Source organism: Myodes glareolus, chromosome 21 (assembly GCF_982192425.1).
Source record: "Myodes glareolus chromosome 21, mMyoGla1.1, whole genome shotgun sequence".
In the NCBI taxonomy this organism is placed as follows: Eukaryota; Metazoa; Chordata; class Mammalia; order Rodentia; family Cricetidae; genus Myodes; species Myodes glareolus.
The window spans coordinates 7000730-7017450 of record NC_142046.1 but is presented as its reverse complement, the minus strand read 5'-3'; positions in this window follow the sequence as shown (position 1 = coordinate 7017450).

Here is a 16721-nt window from a genome sequence, read left to right as displayed (position 1 = left end):
GTTAGGCAGATGGTCCTGTGCTGAATGAGAAGGGAAACAAATTACAAGCCTGCTAGTAAGCCAGGAAGCACTGTTCTTACACTTTTTTTTGTTCCCCCATACTTTTGCTTTAAGTTCCTGCCCTGACTTTCTTCAGTGATGAACTATGACCTGAAAGTGTAAGCCAATTAAATCATTTCCTCCCCTAAGATGCTTTGCTCAGTGTTATGATAGCAACACAAAGGACTAAAATATACTTCAAATCCAAGGTCTTGAACACATTAAACATGTACTCTGGCTACAGTCATCAGTCATGGCCTTAGACCTATTATTTTTCCTGCTTTGTTTTCCCTGTCTGTGGACCCATTTCCCACTTGCAAGTTTCAGTCTAGCATTCTTGGGGGTGAGGGTCTTCTTTCTTTTGAGTCCTATTTAAACCTGGAATATACCCCAGCCAACCTGCACCTCTGCACTTACAGGAAATGCAGACTCCTGGAAATAAGGCTAAATTAGTTCTTCCAAAGTAAATGCCCAATGGGAAAATGAGTTCCTATGTCTGTGCAGCCTGAGGCCTGCCTTCCTAGGGAGACATGTCAGAACGTGTCATACTTGGCAGTAAATGAAGGCTAGGTGGTTTATTACTGCCATTAGTGATCATTTGTATGGGACTGGAGGTATACACCACACCCCACAGTGCCTAGAGAAATCTGGAACAGAAGGCAATATTCAGTCCTAAAGGGTCATCTTACCCTGGTTGGTGGATGGAAGTGGGTACCTATGGGAACCAGATGAATTCTTACAAGCTGACATAGTCAAACTGGCTAGAGAGAATGATTTGAGAGAAGGAAGCAAAGAATGAGTTCCTAAGTGCCTTTATGTGTCTAGCATTACCCAAATTGACTCTCACTCAATCTGCAAAGTAATCCTAGCACCAAGGGACTTTTATATTCACTTCCAACTGTAGGGATCATAGTCTATGCTGGGTGTACTCTTCCACATGCCCTGAGTTTTCCAAGTTCTGTGTGGGAGGGATCAGCTCCAACTGTGAACACGGTATAGGGAACACATGAATAGTGGAGGCTAGGAAGAAGAAACCAGCGCTATTGTACCTCCTGCTCTGGACTCTTGTCTGACTTGGGAGTGGGGACTGAGCATATGCACTGAAGCAGGCTTGGGTTCAAGATCTCTGACGCACAAGGATGGATGGGTTTCTTTTCTCTTTCTGAGCCCCATTTTCATCTATAAATCAGTATTAAAAATCACCTACTCCTAGTGGGCCATAGGAAGATGAAACAAAATCATGTTTGCATCATGTCTGGTGCACTAAGGTGTTGAGAGTCACTGAGCCACTACCAGGAGAGGTGAGGAGGGACAATGGATGGAACAATTTGTTGGATGTTGTCATCCAGAGTCACTCAAAATTTTAGTGTCTTGGAACTGGGGAGATGGTTCAGTGTTGAAGTGCTTGCACAAGTGTGAGGATGGGAGTCCAGATCTCCAGAACCCATGTGAATGCCAGATGGGTGTGCTGGACCACCCGTAATTTCAGCACCTGAAAGGTGGAGGCCAGGGAGCCCAGAGCAACCTGGCTACCAGAAAAACTGTATTGAAGAGCTATGTGTTCAGCACAGGGAAGAAATCCTACCTCAATGAAAAAGGCAGCAAGAAATCGAGGAAGCCTCTCAATATTAGTCCCAGGTCTCTACACAGAAACATGCACACATAGTACATGCACACCTGCACACATACATGTGATCACACATATCACACACACACACACACACACACACACACATGAGAAAAAGTCTTGGCACCTCAGTTTCTGTCTGTGAAGGGATGATGAAGTGCTTTCCTCATGAGGTGAGAGCACTGAATGAGTACAAGAACATCTCAAAATACTGACCTTGCATAGCTCTGCCAGTCAGCATTTTATCCTTTTGCCTCTGGGCTGAATCTGGAAGTCCACAGCCCTTGTTAGAGGAGTAGGGAAAGTAAATTTTGATTCCCCAACAGAAAACGAAAGGCTACTTTGGTCCTTGGACCCCCTGCATTTTTGTACTGCCTGAACTTTGGTACAGGGGCTTTGGACTGATGACCAGTGTTACTCACTGTTGAAAGAAAAGCTTCCAGGGTAGGGTCTGGGGCTTGAGTATATGGAAAGAGCCAATATCATGTTAGAGAATGCTTGATTTTGTTCTACTTGTAGGCAGGTACTCTTTTTCTTTTTTTAAATTTTATTGATTTTTTTATTGAGCTCTACATTTTTCTCTGCTCCCCCTCTCTGCCTTTGCCCTCCCCTTCAACACTCTCCCAAGGTCCCCATGCTCCCAATTTACTCAGGAGATCTTGTCTTTTCCCACTTCCCATGTAGGTTAGATCTATGTATATCTCTCTTAGGGTCCTCATTGTTGCCTAGGATCTCTGGGATTGTGATTTGTAGGCTAGTTTCCTTTGCTTAATGTTTAAAAACCACTTATGAGTGAGTATATGTGATAATTGGCTTTCTGGGTCTGAGTAACCTTACTCAAAATGTTTTCCGGTTCCATCCATTTGCCTGCAAAATTCAGGATGTCATTATTATTATTATTATTATTATTATTATTATTATTATCATTGCTGTATAGTACTCCATTGTGTAAATGTAGCTGATGTTGTTTATTCGTTCTTTGGTTGAAGGGCATTTAGGTTGTTTCCAGGTCTGGCTATGACAAACAAAACTGTTATGAACATAGTTGAGCACATGTCCTGTGGTATGGTTGAGCATCCTTTGGATATATACTCAAAAGTGATATTACTGGGTCTTGAAGAAAGTTGTTTCCTAATTTTCTGAGAAATCATCACAGTGTCATCCAAAGGTGTTGTACCAGTTTGAATTTCCACAAACAATGGAGGAGTGTTCCCTTTACCCCACAACTTCTCCAGCATAAGTGTTTTTGATCTTGGCCATTCTTACAGGTATAAGATGGAATCTCAGAGTTATTTTGATCTGATGGCTAAGGATGTTGAGCATTCCTTAAGTGTCTTTCAGCCATTTTAGAATCCTCTGTTGAGAATTTTCTGTTTAGGTCTATACTCCATTTTTTTTTATTGGATTATATGTTCTTTTGATGGCCAAATTCTTGAGTTCTTTGTATATTTTGGAGATCAGACTTCTGTCTGATGTGGGGTTGGTGAAGATCTTTTCCCATTCTGTAGGCTGTCGGTTTGTCTTGTTGACCGTGTCCTTTGCTTTACAGAAGCTTCTCAGTTTCAGGAGGTCCTGTTGCTCTTTCAGTGTCTGTGCTGCTGGTGTTCTATTTAGGAAGTAGTCTCCTGTGCCAATGTGTTCAAGTGTACTTCCCACTTTCTCTTCTATGAGGTTCAGTGTGACTGGCTTTATGTTGAAGTCTTTGATCCATTTGAGCTTGAATTTTGTGCATGGTGATATTTTCATTCTTCTACATGTTAGTATCCAGTTATGCCAGCATCGTTTGTTAAATATGCTTTCTTTTTTCCATTTGATATTTTTTACTTCTTTGTCAAAAATCAGGTATTCAAAGGTGTGTGGATTAATATCTGGGTCTTCAATTCAGTTCAATTGGTCCTCCTGTCTGTTTTTATGCCAATACCAGGCTGTTTTCAGTACTGCAGCTCTGTAGTAGACTTTGAGGTCAGGGATTGTGATGCCTTCAGAAGTTCTTTTATTGTTCAGAATTGTTTTGGTTATCCTGGAATTTTTGCTTTCCCTATGAAGTTGAGTACCGTTCTTTCGAGGTCTGTAAAGAATTTTGCTGGGATTTTGAGGGGCATCATGTTGAATTGTTAAGATTGCCATTTTTACTATGTTAATTCTGCCTACCCAAGAGCTTGGGTGATCTTTCCCCTTTCTAGTGTCTTCTTCAATTTCTTTCTTCAAAGATTTAAAGTTCTTGTCATACAAGTCTTTCACTTGTTTGGTTAGAGTTACTCTGAGATATTTTGTTATTTGTGGCTGTTGTGAAGGTGATGTTTCTCTGATTTCTTTCACAGTCCAATTATCATTTGTGTACAGGAGGGCTCCTGATATTTTTGAGTTAATCTTGTATCCTGCTGAAAGTGTTTATGGGTTGTAGAAGTTTCTTGGTAGAATCTTGGGATCACTTACATAAACTATAATATCATGAGCAAACAGTGAGAGTTTGACTTCTTCTTTTTCGATTTCTATCACCTTGATCTCCTTTTGTTGTCTCATTGCTCTAGCTAGGACCTCAATAACTTTATTGAATAGATATGGAGAGAGTGGACAACCTTGTCTTGTTCCTGATTTCAGTGGAATCACTGGGAGTTTCTCTCCCTTTAGTGTGATGTTAGCTGTTGGCTTGCTGTATATATTGCCTTTATTATGTTTAGGTATGTTCCTTGTATCCCTGCTCTCTCCAAGAACTTTATCATGAAGGGATATTGTATTTTGGTGAAAGCTTTTTTGGCATCTAATGAGATGATTCATGGGGCTTTTATTTTTCAGTTGGTTTATATGGTGGATTACATTGACAGAGTTTCGTATGTTGAACCATCCCTGCATTTCTGGGATGAAACCGATTTGATCATGGTGGGTGATGGTTTTGATGTGTTCTTGGATTTGATTTGCCAGTATTTTATTTAGAATTTTTTTAAATTTTTTTATGATTTATTTATCTTTTTATTTTTATGTGCATTGGTGTGAAGGTGTCAGATCCCCTGGAACTGGATTTTCAGACAGTTGTGAGCTGCCATGTGGGTGCTGGGAATTGAACCCGGGACTTCTGGAAGAGCAGTCAGTGCTCTTAACCTCTGAGCCATTTCTCCAGCCCTTTATTTAGAATTTTTGCATCAATGTTCATGAGTGAGATTGACTGTAATTCTCTTTCTTGGTAATGTCTTTCTGTGGTTTGGGTATCAGGGTAATTGTAGCCTCATAAAAAGAGTTTGGCAATGTTCCTCCTGTTTCTATTATGTGGAACAATTTGTAGAGTATTAGTTCTTCTTTGATATCTTGTAGAATTCTGAACTGAAACCATCTGGTCTTGGTTTTTTTTTTGTTTTTTTTTTTTTGTTTGGGAGACTTTTGATGACTATTTCTATTTCTTCATCAGTTATAGATCTGTTTAATTTGCTTATCTGGTCTTGATTTAATTTTGGTAAGTGATATTTACCCTTTTGGTTAATTTGGATAAAAGTTTGTTTCTTTTGTTACTTCCTCCCCCTGCAAAGAACCAACTCTTTGTTTCATTGATTCTTTGTATTATTTTCTTTGTTTCTATTTTGTTGATTTCAGCCTCCAGTTTGATTATTTCCTGCCATCTAGTTCTCTTGGGTGAGTTTGCTTCCTTTTGTTCTAAAGTTTAAATGTTCTGTTAGTTCACTAGTGTGGATTTTTTTCAGCTTCTTTATGTTGGTGTTTAGTGCTATGTGTTTATGCTATGTGTTTAGTTCTTAACACAGCTTTCATTGTGTCCCATAAATTTGGGTATGCTGTGTGGTCATTTTCATTGAATTTTAGGAAGTCTTTAATTTCTCCCTTTATTTCTTCCTTGACCCATTGATGATTCAGGTGAGCATGGTTTAATTTCCATGTGTTTGTGGGTTTTCTGGAATTAGTATTGCTGTGAATCCTAGTTTTAAACCATGGTGATCTGATAAGATACATGGGGTTGTTACAATTTTTTTTGTATTTGTTGAGGTTTGTTTTGTTACAGAGTATGTGGTCTGTTTTTGAGAAGGTTCCATGAGATGCGGAGAAGGAAGTATATTCTTTTATGTTTGGATGCAGTATTCCTTAGATGTCTGTTAAGTCCATTTGAGTCATAACATCTGTCAGTTCCCTTATTTCATTGTTAATTTTTTGTGTTACTGACCTTTCCAGTGGCAAGAGAGGAGTGTTGAAGTCTCCCACTATTAGTGTGTGGGGTTTAATGTATGATTTAAGCTTTAGAAGTGTTTCTTTTACATATGAGGGTGCCCTTGTATTTGGGGCATAGATGTTCCATATAGAAATTTCCTCTTGATGGATTTTTCCTGTGACTAATATGAAATGACCTTTTTTGTCTCTTTTGACTGATTTTAGCTTGAAGTCTATTTTGTTAGATATTAGGATAGCTATACCCACTTGTTTCTTAGGTCCATTTGCTTGGTATGTTTTTTTTCCAATGCTTTACTCTGAGGCGATGTCTGTCTTTGAGGTTGAGGTGTGTTTCTTGTATGCAGAACAAAGATGGATTCGAGGGCTAGAGAGATGGCTCAACGGTTAAGAGCACTGCCTGCTCTTCCAAAGGTCCTGAGTTCAATTCCCAGCAACCACATGGTGGCTCACAACCATCTATAATGAGATCTGGTGCCCTCTTCTGGCCTGCAGGCAAACATACAGACAGAATACTGAGAATACTGTACACATAATAAATAAATAATTCTTAAAAAAAAAGAAAGATAGACTTGGTTTTCATATCCAGTCTGTTCACCTGTGTCTTTTTATAGGTGCATTGAATCCATTTATATTAAGGGATATTAATGAGCAGTGATTGCTATCTCCTGTTAATTTAGTTTTCATTGTTGGTAATGTTAATTTGTATGTTTTTCATTTCTTTGGGATTTGCTGCTGTGAGATCATCAATTGTTTGTGTTTTTGTTGAGGTAGTCAACTTCCTTGGGTTGGAGTTTTCCTTCTAGTATTTTGTGTAGGGCTGGGTTTGTGGCTAGATATTGGTTAAATCTAGTTTTGTCATGGAATATCTTGTTTTGTCATTCTATGGCAATTGAAAGTTTTGCTGAATACAATAGTCTGGGCTGAATAACCAGATCCAGAGTCAGCGATCTCCACCAGAAAAAATACAGGAGAGTAATCGCTGAGCGAGTGAGCCAGAGCCAGAGACTGCTGAGGGTCTGGAAGTGAATCTGGGACCTTCAATGGAGTAGGTCCTCCTCACCACTGAGGTAACACCTCAGTGGGCCTGGGTGTTAGTCTAGAACCTCCCAAGGAACTAGACCTGAGTCAGGATCTCTGCCAGTCTGGGTGCGAGTGAACCTGGGACCACCAAGGGCAGGAACCAGAGATCTTGGCAGGGCTAGCCATGAGTCTGGGTCCTCAGAGGGAGTAGGCCTGAGCCAGAACCTCTGTGGATCCAGACATTGGTCTGGGACATCAAAGGGAATAGGCAGGAACCTGGAATTTCTGTGGTACGAGTCTGGGACCTCTGAGGGAGTAAGCAGGTCCTCTGCAGGTCCAGGTGCACCTAAGCCTGGGACCTCTGAGGCAGTAGAGCAGAGCCAGAAACCTTTCCAGGTCCAACTCCAACCCAGGGACTTCTGCAGGAGGGAATCCAGACCAGGATTTACAGAAACAGGGCAAACCAGCAACCTAGGTCAAAGTAGGCCTGAGACAGCAAACTTCAAGGGAGCAAAGCAAAGCACAGGAGCACTGAGCTATCTCCAGGAACACGGAGTAAACAACAAGGTAACTAGAACCATGACACTGACTGTACCATGAGGAACAACCATCTGAGCTTTGGATTCACTGACACCTAGAAGATTATTCAACGGAATCTCAGACAGTCCCAACCACACCTATTAGAGGAGAAGATGAATAAAAAAGTAAGAACAAACACAACACCACAAAGAACAACACAACACCAGTAAGACCTAAAGACCCTACAACAGCAAGACCTGAACAACCAAATATGGATGAAGCAGAAGAAACTGACCTAAAAAATAACTTCAAGAGAACGTTTGAAACTCTTAAAAAAGAAAATGAGAAATTCTTTTAAAGAAATGAAGGAAAAGACAAACAAAAACCTTGAAGACATCAGCAAATCACTTAAAGAAAACCAAGAAAAAGATATCAAACACATGAAAAAAACTATTCGGGACTTGAAAACTGAAATAGAGACAATAAAGAAAACACAAGCCAAGGGAATTATAGAAACAGAAATCATGAGAAAACGATCAGGAACCACAACCACAAGCATGAACAGCAGAATACAAGAGATGGAAGAGAGAATCTCAAGCGCTGAAGAAACTTTGTGTGTATGTGAATGCAGGCATGTATGATGTGCCTTGGCATGTCTATGGAGACAGGTCAGAAGAACCTTACTAGAGACTGGAGTGTTTCTCTTTCCACTGGCCTGAAAACTTTGGGGATTCTCCTGCTTGCTTTCCACTCTACTGTAGGGGCACTGGATCATAGACATAGCCCTGCTGGACCTGGCTTTGCATGTGCTCTGGGGATCTGACCTCAGGACCTTATTTTTGTACAGCAAATACTTTTACCTACTAGCTGACCCTTTCCTGTTTCTTTTAGGTCTCTATTTCCAAAGGCAGCTAAGGGGTCCCATGTCATATAAATGATTTCCTTCCTTCCTTCCTTCCTTCCTTCCTTCCTTCCTTCCTTCCTTCCTTCCTTCCTTCCTTAGGTATCTTCTTCTATTGCTCTCTGTCTTATTCCTTTAAGACAGGGTCTCTCACTGAACTTGATCTGTTCATTTCATCCAGGCTGGCCAGCCAGTAAGCTCTCAAGGATCTGCCAGTCTCTAACTTCTAACACTGTGGTAACATGCACATGCAGCCAATGCCTAGCCTTTTTCCTTAGGTATTATGGATTTGAACTCGGATCCTCAGGTTCTCATACCAGCATAGCAGTGTTTACTCACTGAGCCCCCTCTTCCCTCCCTATCCTATTCATAAATAATTCCTTCTCCTGGACTGTAAATTTCTTGAGAGAAGTCTGTATTTTTTCATTCCCAGATCCCTCAGCTCCAATTGTTATGCCATCAGAAAACCCTCAGGAGAAATGGGCAGAAGTGATGCATCCTGAGGACAATGGTCCTCAGAATTAAACAAACAAACAAACAAATAAATAAATAAATTCATTTTAACTTAGATGTAACTTAAAAACCTTGCCTTTCTTCCTGTGCAGCTGAGATAAGCAGCAGAGGTTTGGTTTCAGTGTCAGCTTAGACTAAAAGACAAGACAAGGGACTGGAGAGATGGCTCAGCAGTTAAGAGCTCTTGCTATTCTTCCAGAGAACCTGGGTTCAATTCCCAGCACCCATGGCTCACAACAGCCTGTAACTTCAGCTAGGGAATCTGGCACCTTCCTTTAGTTTCTCTGGGCACCTACCTACACACAAACATACCCCATATGGGCACATATAAATATACACAACTAAAAATAAAATGAATCTTCTAAAAAGATTATTTTTAATTATTTTTTTCACCTATTTCTTTTTGTGGGGGTGCTGGATTCCTGGGGCTTTATTAAGCCCAGGAAAGATGTCCTCAGGGACTGTCAGCTGGGCCCTGACCATGCCTCTCCTGTACCTTCTGTCTGGAGTTTTATCCTGCCTGCTATGTCTGATCCTAACTCTTTGCCTCCACACTTGAAAAATATCTTTCTGTGTTCTTCGTTTTTTAAACATTTTGTTTTTTAACCTTTCTCTATGTGTATATGTTTCTGTGTGTGAGAGTGAGCATGTTGTAGAGTCAGAGGTAAACCTTTGAGTGTCTGTCACTATCTTGTCACTGCACACCCCAGGACAGCTGGCTTGAGAGCTCCCAGTTACTCTCCTGTCTCAACTTCCCATTTTGCTGTAGGACCGTAGTCCAATTACCTGGACTCTGGGGTTTGAACTCAGCCCTCATGCTGAGGTACCAATAGGTACCTCAGCCCCTGCCTCTCAGGAGGAAGAGCCCTGTCTCCACCCAGCCTGGAGCCTTTGATTTGCCAGACAGCTATCCTATGTTGGGCTACCCTCCTCCCCCAGACCCAAAGAGGGGGCTTGACTTTCTTCCTGAAAGGCTCTGCTAGCTAGGCTAGGTTGGATCCTGCAGCAGTTTCCACCAAACTCCCAAGCTGACTGCAGATATTTGTGCTGTCAACAGAATTGCAGAAAATGCAATTCGTGTTGTTAATGAGCAGCTTGTTTGGGTAAACAAATCAGGTGAGGTGAAAAAAGTGATGCTCTCCAGCAGGAAATGCAGGCAAGCATTAGCCAGATGGAGAATCACACATTTCTACACGTTTCCTACTCTACAGGCTTCAGGTGGTGGGAAGGGACATTCCTGTAGTGTGTGAGCTGGGACTGAGCACACCTGTCTGACCTGGCACTGCTTTTCTAGAAATTAGAGCGCTCTTCTCCCCAGGGTCACCCTGATTCTGGCTCTTTCCTCTGCCCAGCCTTCACTTCACTTATCATCAGTCTTCACAGTACTGTGCAAAGTGTGTTTAACAACTGGGGAAAGTGAGGCTTAAAGATGAGGAAGAGGCTTGCTCAAAATCAGCATGGTGGATTTGATCAGCCTAATTCTTAATACCACGGTGTACAGTCTTTGGCCCTTATATCTGCCTTCAACTCCATGTAATGGAGGTGCCAGTGGCTGATGTTCATGACCTCCTCTTTCAGACTGTGATTTTGAGGAATGTTTGGATTTCCCCCACAGAAAGATTCCTTGCCTAACTGATCAGGAAGATATAACTTTTTAGAAATATACATGACAACTCTATGTTGTGTGTGTGTGTCCGTAGGCAAAGTGTGCATGTGAACTAACACATGCTTATGCTTGGAAAATCAGTAGTGTAGAGGTATTCACAGTCATCTCATAATAAGCTGACTATACAATATACACAGTTAACTGCTATCACCCAGAATAATAACACACATGTACAGAGATGAGGTGACATTGTACAAACATGACTGACTTGCGATGGTTAAGTTTGTTACCTGCAGACAGAGCCAGGAAAAGAGAGGCTCCACCTGTATGCTCAAGGCCACATGTGTTTCTGGCTCTCTGTCCTCATTGTTCAAGGAAAAAGAAAAAATACATCACATTCATATGTTTTAGTGCCATGAGTTACTCCCTCCTTAGATTCAAGGGTGAAGAGTCCATTATATTGTCATTAGTCACATAATCAGAAATTGGGTTTCAGCTACCCAGAGCGCTTGTGCTTGTCTCTCTCTAGTAGCCTGGGGTGACCTTGAACTCTGTGATCATCCTACCTCAGCCTCCCAAGTGCTGGAATTACAGGTGTGCACCACCTTGCCCTGGCTATCTCCCAGCTTTCCGGGGGCTACATCTGCCTTGTGATGCCATAGAGCTCATACCATTGTCTTAGGTTTCTCTAAAACCTTACAGGGGAGGTGCTTCTTGTTAACAGCTGGAAAGATGGATGCCTGGACACCAGGAAGAGACTTGCCCCAAGTGCCCCAGCGCCAGTGCGGCAGGTGTGGGTGAAGGAAAGGAGCTTGTTTTCCACTCTGCTACACTGCCACCCAGCTAGTGACACAAACTCAGTGGCAGAGGGGCATCATATGCAATGACTTTGCCAAATTCAGATCTTTGCTGAGCAACTTGGCTCCTTTCAAGGAGGTGGAAGTCTTTCCTTTGAATGAAGCAATTATGTTCAAAAAGCAAAAAAAAATTTATGCATATTAGCTAATGAGGATGTTGTTCAGGATATTTTTAGCTGAAGAGGGAGGGAGGAAAGGGAGGGAGAGAGAGTGAGAGGGGAAGAGGAAGAGAGAGAGAATATGAAATTTGAAAGCTGGGTATAAATTACTCTGGAAGATGTGGCTTGGGAGTCAGATAGTCCTCGGCATAGGATCTAGTTCTTAGCACTTTTGGCTGCATGTGAGAGGTAGGGGGCATATTATATCCCTCCCTAAAGTGTGTGCCAATATGTATATGGTACCAGCCTTCCAAGGATATTGTAAAAAACTGAAACTAGCTGTTCTGTGGACATCCAGAGGTGATCTGTAAAAACAGGTTACTATTCATTAGACTTGGAAACTCTGAAAATTCATGCAAATCAATAGGTTCAAATCTTTACTACCACTTTAAGGGTTCTGAGAAACTGCCTGGAGTATGCATACCTAAGAATGTACCATGTTTCTGAATGATGTTACTTTTCAGGAGCAACTTCTTTGTGAATTTGAGGCCAACCTAGTCTACAGATCTAGTTCTGGGACAGCCAGAACTACACAGAGAAACCCTGTCTCAAAACCCAAAGCAAAACCAAAAAACACAACAGCAATAACAGCAAAAGCAGCAGCAGCAGCAGTAACTTGTAGGTGCTAAGGAGATGGTTCTGTCAGTAAAATGCTTACTGGATGAGCCTGAAGACCTGAGTTGATTCACAGCATTTGTGTAAAAAAAGTTGGTATGTCAGTGTGCTGTGGAATATTAGTTTAAGGTGTGTTACAATTGTATATGCTGTGGAATATTTGTTCAATGATGCAAAGATGTGTTAGATCATTTTATATTGCATTTGTTTAACTCTGTAAAGTTATGTTACTTTGCCTGTCTTAAACTTACCTGATTGATCTAATAAAGAGCTGAATGACCAATAGCAAGGCGGGAGAGAGAAATAGGTGGGGTTGGTGGGCAGAGAGAAAAAATAGAAGGAGAAATCTAGGAAGAGAAGAGCAAGGAGCAAGAAGAAGAGAGGAAGACTCTAGGGGTCAGCCATCCAGCCATTCAGGAAACTACAGAGTAAGAAGGGAATATATATGTATATAAAAAAAGGTAAAAAGCCCAGAGGCAAAGCCTAGATAAAGACAAACAGGATAATATAAGTTAGAAAAACTGGCTAGAAACAAGCCAAGCTAAGGCTGGGCATTCATAAGTGAGACTAAGAGTCTGTGTATTTATTTGGGAGCTGGGTGGCAGGTCATCAAAGAGTAAAGCAACAACAACAACAACAAAACAACTCCAGCAATGCATACCTATAATCCCAGCATTGGGAAGGTGGAGATAGGAAGATCCCTCCGGCTTGCTGGTCAGAAAGTCCAGCTGAGTTGGTGAGCTCCATGTTCATGAGAAACTGTCTCAAAGCTAAGGTGGAGAATAATTGAGGGAGACACTTAACATCCATTTCTAGCCTCCATACGCACACATAACAGCACAAACATACACATACAAGCACACACGCACATACCACACAAAGAAGCAATGAGTGTCAATTTGGTGCTGTAATGGTAGAGACAATAGGAATATTTTGGCTTGCTAGTGTATTGATGACTCAAAAAGACCACTGAATTTTTGCTGCAAACGTTTAAATGTAGATTTTCTGGTCATTGAACTATCCAGGTGAACAGAAAACCCAAGATGCACCATTTACAAAATGGAAGATGACCAGTTACAAGATGGAAGAGTCTTGCCTAAATCATTGTGTTCATTGGATAGAAATGGAAACAGCTTTAAGTCAGGGGGTTCTGACTTAAATATATCAATCACCAAAGTAGGTTGAGAAATGTCAAGTCTGGCTGGGAAGGCTACATATATCCAACTCTAGGAATGCAGAGAGCACAATGTGGAAGAAAGAATGGCAGATAGAAAACAGCAGAGCCCAGAGATCTAGCGTCAGGGGCAAGGAGGGAGCAAGACCAAGAACTCAGGGTCCTCTTACAAGGTGTTCAATGTGAGCTATCAGACAAAAGTAAGGTAACCAAAGGGGCCACACCAGGCCAGATCCTGTGCTATATCTAATTCATAAAACCTTTATACTATCCATTCCCCAACACAAAGTATAAGGTATCAGACACACAGTAAACCTATGTTTGCTGACTGATTGGGCAGGGAGAAGAATAGGCCTGTGCAGGGAACGAGAAAGTTCCTCAGCATAGGGTCAGGCACATAGGGAACTGGTAAGTGGATGAATGGTTTTTGACAGTTGACCAGCTATCTCTGGCTTTTCTTAGATTTGGTTTTTACTTGTTGATTGGTTGTTAATAAGAGAATATATAGCCACCACCACTGAGCCATCATAAAATGTACTCCACATGTAGTAATATATTTAATTTTCATAGTGACTCACTGAGAAAGGTACTATTGTTCCCACTTTACAAATGAGGAAGCTGAGTTAGAGAATGCTTAACAATTTTTCCAAGATTCTACATAGAACCAGGAAGTTTGACTCCAAAACTATCCTCTTAGTTTCTCTAATAGCACTCAGTTTAAATCTATGGACAAGCAGTTGAAAACACTGCCAGAAAATTATATGTGCTATTTATTCTGTATATATGTATATCTATATATACATGCGTATGTCAATTCACACTTCTCTCTCTCTCTCTCTTTCACACACACACACACACACACACACACACACACACAGAGACTGAACACAGTTTCACATGACTAAGCATAGGCTCTCTCTCTCTCTCTCTCTCTCTCTCTTTTCATTCTGGTCTCACTGTATAACTTTGGCCTGAACTCACATATAGCCTGTGTGGATCAGCTGGCCTTCAACTCAGATTTGCCTGCTTTCTCTAGAGTACTGAGATTAAAAGTGTGAGCCATCACCAGACTTGTCTTCTTTTAAATGACAAGTAGAGGTTGCTTGAGTATTTCTCTTTCTTTCCCTCCCTTCCTCTCTCCCTCCCTCCCTCCCTCCCTCCTTCCTTCCCTCCCTCCCTTCCTTCTTTTTTCTTTCTTTTTCTTTTTATGTGGCCAGAAGTTCTGACCAGGGTGCCACCTTCTCTCCAGCCCTATCAGTTGAGATATTATGGTTGACTATATTATCTAGTAAAGATGGCTTACATCTTTTCAACTACTCAATAACAAAGGAGAGCTGTACCCTTGCTTTAAAGGTGAAGCTGCTGCTACACTCTGCTTGACTAGACTGGTTTTTGAGATTCAAAAGCCAGCTGGGTGTGATAGCACCTTTAAACCCTGCTCTGAAACACAGAGACAGGAAGATCTTTGTGAGTATGAGGCTAGACTGGTCTATATCACAAGTTCCAGGGTAGTCAGAGCTAGACAGAGCAACCTTGTATAAATAGAAATAGGTAAGTAAATAAATAAATGAATGATAAAGTTCCCTACTCTGGGCTGGCAATGACTCAGCAGACAAGCCTGATGACCTGAGCTGAATTCCTGGGACCCACATGGTAAAAGGAGAGCACTGACTTCTACAAGTGTTCTCGGATCTCCACAAAGGTGCTATGACATGTATGCCTCCCCCTCCCACTTAATCCTCACCCAACAAATAAATACAAAAACAAAAAGAAAGTCACCACTTTACACTTAATGCAAAACATTTACTCATGATGACAAAAAGATGTAAACATAAGATCTAAAACAACACAATTCTCAGAAGAAAACAGGGAGAAACTCCATGACACTAGATTTGGCAATGATTTATTGAACATGACTACAAAGGCACAGACAAGAAAGAAAAAATAAATTAGACTACGTCAAATTTTTAAAAATAAAGTTTTTTTTTTTTATAAAGGACCCTGTTAAAAAGTCACCATAGGATGAGAGAAAATACCTGCAAGCCATATATCTTATAAAAGGTTCATATTAAGAACAGAAAAACTGCTTACAGCTCAAACACACAACAAAATAGAACTGGAGATGTAGCTCAGTTGGTAGAGCATTTGGAATTTTATGCAGGTAGCATGCTCAGGCCTTGGGTTGAGTCACATATGCCACACATGATTGCACATGCCTCCTAGACTAGGGAGGTGGAAGGTGGGAATCATGAAGCAGGCAGATCTCTGAGCTTGAGGTCAACTTGGGCCAGTCTCAGAAAAAAAGAAATGGACAAAAACAACTCAGAACAATCTTATTTACAAATGAGTAAAGGATTTGAATAGTCATTTATTTCTTCAAAGAAAATATATATACAAATGGCCAATAAATACAAAATTACTAGTGGAGAGTAATTAAACTTACAATGAGGTACCCAATTCACATTGTAACATGAGGAGCAGGCTTGCTTGTTGGTGTTTATGTCTTGCCCAGTTCCCCACTGCTGGCAAGCCCCAAAGAAAATCACACAGAAATCTCCATAAGTTATAAAACTGATTGGTCCATTAGCTCAGGCTGATAACCCTCCTCCATCAACTTATTAGCTCTTGTTGCTTATATTAATCCATTGTTCTGATCTATTTTAGCCACATGGCTCAGTACCTTTCTCAGTGGGGTAGCTCACATCTTGCTTCTTTGGTGATCTGGGCAGAAATGGGAGGAATTAGCTTCCTCCTTCCCAGAATTCTCCTGTTCTCATTGCATCACCTCTACATCCTGTCTGGTTTTCCTACCTATACTTCCTGCCTGGCCAATCAGCGTTTATTTAAAACATGATTGACAGATTACAGACAATTCTCCTGCACCATCACACCCTCTAGGAGACTTACACATGCAAAATAGGAATGACAAGGACTGGAGAGATGTGAAGACATTCAAACTTTGATGCAATGACGGTTGAGTATACTGCTAAATGGTTCAGCTGTTATGGAAAACAGTATGGTACTTTCTCAAAATGTTAAAAATAGAATGATCTTATTATCCAGACATTTCACTTCTGGGATATAACCAAAACAACTGATGGCAGAGTACACAGACTGATTCATGAATAAATACAATGAGATACATGAACACAATGAAGTCATACTCAGCTTTAAGAAAGGACATGCTGACTATGCTTCAAGATAAATGAACATTGAAGACACTGTGCTAAGTGAAACACACCAATCACTTACCTGAACTTACAGAAGAAGGGACTGGGTCATAAAGGTACAGAGTAGAAAATGTCACCTGGGGCAGCAGGAAGAAAAGAAGTGAGTGGATGTGGACAGGACACATTAAAGATGATTAGTCAAGGGGGCTGGAGAGGTGGTTTAGTGATTAAGAGCATTGCCTGCTCTTCCAAAGGTCCTGAGTTCAATTCCCAGAAACCACATGGTGACTCACAACCATCTGTGATGAGGTCTGGTGCCCTCTTCTGGCCTGCAGACATACACAAAGACAGA